The following is a 5,164-nucleotide window of genomic DNA, read 5'->3' as shown; positions in this document are numbered from 1 at the left end:
GGAAAATGACCTGGGGGTGTTGGTCCACAGCCAATTGAACATGAGCCAGCAGTGTGCCCAGGTGGCCAAGAAGGCCAACTGCATCCTGGCTTATATCAGCAATAGTGTGGCCAGCAGGAGGAGGGAAATGATTGTCCTCCTGTATTCAGCACTTGTGAGGCCACACCTTGAGCACTGTGTTCAGTTTTGTGTCCCTTACTACAAGATACTTGAGGTGCTGGAGTGTGTCCAGAGAAGGGTATTAAAACCGATGAAGAGTCTAGAGCACAGGTCCTCCGAGGAGTGGCTGAGGGAACTGGGGTTATTTAGTTTGTAGAAAAAGAGACTGAAAGGAGAGCTTAACACTCCCTACAACTACCTGAAAGGAGCTTGTAGGGAGGCAGGGGTCAGTCTCTTCTCCCATATAAGAAGCGACATGACTAGAGGAAATGGCCTCAAGTTGCACCAGGGCAGATTTAGGTTGGATATTAGGGAAAATTTCTTTACTGAGAGGGTTGTGAAGCACTGGACAGGCTGTGCAGGAGGGGGGTGGAGTCCCCATCCCTGGAAGTATTTAAAAGATGTGTAGATATGCCACTGTGGGTCTTGGTTTAGGGACCTTGGCAATGCAGAGTGAACGGGTAGACTCGATGATCTTAAAGGTCTCTTCCAGGCAAAATTTCAGCACCCACAAATCTCAAGGAAGGGACCTGTTTAAGGAAGATTCATAAAATATTTTGTACAAACTAATTATGTTAGGATGTAGCTAGCTGTAATAAAATATGTGCTTCTGTTCTTTACAAAATATATCTCAATTTCTCATGTGAGAACAATACATGCTTCCATATTTAGGCTAAAATTGTCAAAACCCTATCAACTACCACGCTGGCAACATGAACTCTGTAAAGGCAGTATGTCACCAGGGGTTGTATGTTTAGGGTCATTCTGAAACCTCTGGTTTTAAAAAACCAGGCTAATTGAGCAGTGATTAACAACAACAAAGAAGTCCATCTCTTGTAAACATCTTTTTGTTTTGGAATTAGACTTGAATGTTTTGTCATGTTTTATGATGGGCTACATCACCCATCCAATGTACACGAGCAGCAGGGCTATTTCGCTTCACCAGTTAAACAACATCCATTAAGGCTTCTAATTTTGGAACAACCAGTTTGTTCCTGATGTTTTGGGAACCCCAGAAAACCACAGTTTTGATGCTGAGGATGATCTTCCAAAGTCTGGTACAGAAAAGATTGTTGGAGACCTTAAAATTGTTATAACTATGACTTATCCAAATTAAAAAATAGAGGTTTTTATATACCCTAATCAGCAAAATACTTGTTCCCATAGAGAAATAAACCTAATTTTGACTTAGCCCTTGTTTAGCCCGTGTTAATATACTTATTTAAACAAGATTTTTTCCACAGAAAACTTGTTTGATGTATCTGCTTCTATTTAATGATAGGAGATATGCTGTGTATTCAGCTAACAAAATGAAGCATTGTGCAAATTAAGATCAAGCAAGTCCTCAAGTGAGTTAGAGGGTGGACTGCATAATGAGGATCTGAGATCAAGGGCCTGAGATGTGATGGTTCTCTTCTGAGGGCATATTTATGCTGCATCTGTGCAAAGCAGTATAGAATGTTATGCTAGAATAAAGGTCTGCGATGCAGGAGAGGATCCTCACTGAGGATTCAGAGGACATTTTACCTATAATACAGCGACCGACCACTAAATGAAATAATGTTCCACAGAGAGATGGAAGAAAAAGGCTGGAGATGCATGAGGAAATATGAGGTGCACATGCAAACTGGGAAGTCAGACTCCTCAGGATGGATCACATTACAAAAACATCAGATCTACAGGAAGGTTTTTTAAGTGGTTTTGGATGCATCTGCAAAAAAACCCCTCTGTAGTAACTGTCCTTCATATACATATACAAATACAAATATTTCTGAAGAGGAATGTATGCAGCAAATCAGACTGGTGATGGTTTTACTCTCTTTTAACATGTTGGGATATAACATAGGCAGATTAAGAACTTGCTCATGTCCCATTTTGAGATTCTGTAACAAGCATAATAATTTCCATGGTTTAGACAGCTCCTCCCAGCTAAAACAACACAGTTAATTACCATTTGAGGCAGGGACAGTGAGATTTATTGTCCTCTACAGGTAGTTAATGTATTTTGAACTCTCTTCTTTTACTAGTAATGTGGGTTTTTTTAGTTTCTATGACCTCAGATTTGAGCACTAAGGTAGCTACTCAGGTGTTCATGCCAATTCCTTGTTTGTATCAATGAACTTGTTGTGTAAAATCCTTTACATTTTCCTTCTGGAAAACAATTCTGATTTTTATTTGGACTTGTGTGCATAAAAGGTCAAACTTAGAATGCAATAGCTTTATGTTATCAAAATGAAATATTTGATCTGAAAAGACATCTTTCAAGAGGTATTCCATTAGAAGTTTTGGGTTTGTTTTTTTGTTTGTTTGTTTGTTTGTTTGTTTTTGATCAATTTGCAAAGAATATAATTTGCCAAGACTGTGGCAGCTCTCTGTAATAAGGTCAGCAAAATCCATGCCTCCACCACTTTGCCACAACCTGGATCTTTAACAAGCTATTTCCAAGAAGCTAGGAGTGAGAGTTAGCAGGTGAAAACTCACTCCAAGGAAGAAAACAAGTCCATCAAGAACGTGCCTGAGCAGAAGGGCAGTAGCAGCCCTTAGCCATGGGCTGAAGGGGCACTGCAGGCACCAGAATTGTGACTGAAGGATGCAGAAAAGACACCCAAGGTGATAGGGACCAGTACCCAGAAGGCATTAGAGCATGAGGCAAAAGGAGAACAACAAGGAGGAACCAGTCTCATGGCAGCTGGCTAAGACCTGCTTTGGCTGTGATAGGGCATGAGGAAGCTTCTCGCTTATTGCTGGTCTCATTACATCCCTAGGAGGCATATTTGTCCCCATCCACATCTATCAGTTTATGGACATCCTTGTGACAATAAAAGTGTCACAGAACACATGAAATAAAGACTCTCATTGTTTACAGACCTTGAGCGCAGAGCTCCTTGCATGCATAAACATATTGGTTCCTATCCCCTTCCTCAACAAGAAACAGGCGCTGAATCATTCTTATCCAAATGTCACTGAACTTCTGGTTTAGGCTGCTGGCAGTTCAGCTCTCAGAGCCAGTGTCCAGGGACACACAACTCTAATAAATTTGATGGAAATAACACTGTTGCTTGATTGACGTAGACAGTGACAGCAGGTATCAGACTTAGAGTCCATATGACTGCTTAGTACAAGCTCAAATCCTCAAAAACTAAATACTATCAGATTAAAGAAAGAAATCCCGTGCTTTTTATTGTTCATTTTGGTTAGGTCTGTATTTTCTGTTTTAAAACTATTTATTGCTGGGACTAAATAATATATGCAGTCTCCTGATGACAGATTCTATCTGTCTAGCTCCTCCGATATGGTGGAAAAAAACATGGGAGATGTGGGCTTTTCAGTTGTAGCTGTAGCACATCACCAGTTTTATTTTGGATATAGCAATGGAGACTTAAACTTTTGTGAGCAACAAACTGTCACTAGGGCAATGAATCCAAGGACTCTATATAAAAGACTGCTCTAAGCTGCAGAAAATTCCTTCGACATTACATTAAAAAAATATCTGTCTGTTGGGAGCCAGCAGTGGCTGTCGCTTTCCTCCTACAAAACTCTTCAGCAGACAATGGCTGAAACATTTTCAATCGAGCCAAATCAGCCTGGGTACTTGTAATGTGCAGTTGAAGACTTTCAGCACAATATCAGTTATTCCTTGGTTTTATACTTTTGGGTTTGTCAGTTTACACATTCATGTTCCTCTACACGCCCATGTCAGTTATCCCAAAACCCTAATTCTAGCCAGGAACATCATTTGTATATTTCACTAGACTGTCAAACACCTGATTAGTTTTTATGGGTGAACATGTGAAAAAGTCTGCCTTTAGCATGCAGCTATCACTACCTCTTGTTCCTCACGTTGTGCATGTCTCATGCCTGGAGGTGTTCAAGCCCAGCTGGATGGGACTTTGAGCAACCTGATCTAGTGGAAGGGGTCCCTGCCCATGGCATGGTGTTTGGGATGTTCTTTAAGGTCCCTTCCAACCCAAACCATTCTATCATTCTGTGATAATAACACACAGCATGTGAAGGCTCAGGGGAGGGCAACTGAAGCAAATCTATAAAGCAGAACCAAAACTGAACATAATTTGAACAGAATTTTCAATGTGCCTATTCAAGCAGCCTGACCTCTTGATGTTTGTGACAGTGTTTGGACAGGCTTTTCAAGGAATTTGGTTGAAGCAGGTAGCCAGGACAACACTTGCGTGACTTTAAGGATCTGAACAATCACAGTGATTTTTAGGCAACCAACCATAAGATCTAGACAGGAGACTCCAAAGTGCTTTGGTAAATTGGGCCAGACTTCAGAAGTAGAGCAGCAACACTGTAACATTTGACTTGTGTTTACTCATAATGTTTTGAATATCTGCTGTTCAAATATCTTTTCCTGGACTATAAGACTTTGTAAGGTGTTAATTTTGCATTCAAATGGCGGTGGGAAGTAGGCAAAGAGGAGCTGAGTAATGAATGGTGATGTTCCCACCTCATCCCTGGTAAACCAACATCTAAAACTTCCTATTCTGCAAATGGCTTTGAATCTTCATGATGATAACACATTTCAAATAAAGAGGATTCTTCTAATTTGATTTAAGAGAAATCTATCCAGCTCTGACACTTTATATATTTTTGTCTATCTGAGGTATGAACATCTATACGTGAGCTTCTGTTCTGGGCTTCTTTCATAATCATTGGAGAACCACATGTTTTTCTAAGGTAACTTAAGCAGCTTCTCAAAACAAACCAGGCTCTCTGAAAAGGTATTTCTTCCAAATGTTGATAAAGGTATAATAAAGTAAGTATAGCAGACACAGATATCTGCATTTTGGTTATCTAATGTTAAGGGAAGAGTCCACTCAGTCTGACTCAGATTCTTGTTGCAAAATTGCTGCTTCACATATTATGAATTATCTTGAAATGTTTGATCCTTTAAGCTTCGTGTTCTGCATTTCCCCTTACTGAATTGCATTCAATTTATTTAAACGATTTCCCTAATTTGTCAAGATCTTTTAAAGTCTGTTCTCAT

This window comes from Buceros rhinoceros, unplaced genomic scaffold (assembly GCF_000710305.1).
Source record: "Buceros rhinoceros silvestris isolate BGI_N320 unplaced genomic scaffold, ASM71030v1 scaffold139, whole genome shotgun sequence".
Classification (NCBI taxonomy): domain Eukaryota; kingdom Metazoa; phylum Chordata; class Aves; order Bucerotiformes; family Bucerotidae; genus Buceros; species Buceros rhinoceros.
Note: the sequence above shows the minus strand (reverse complement) of the source record.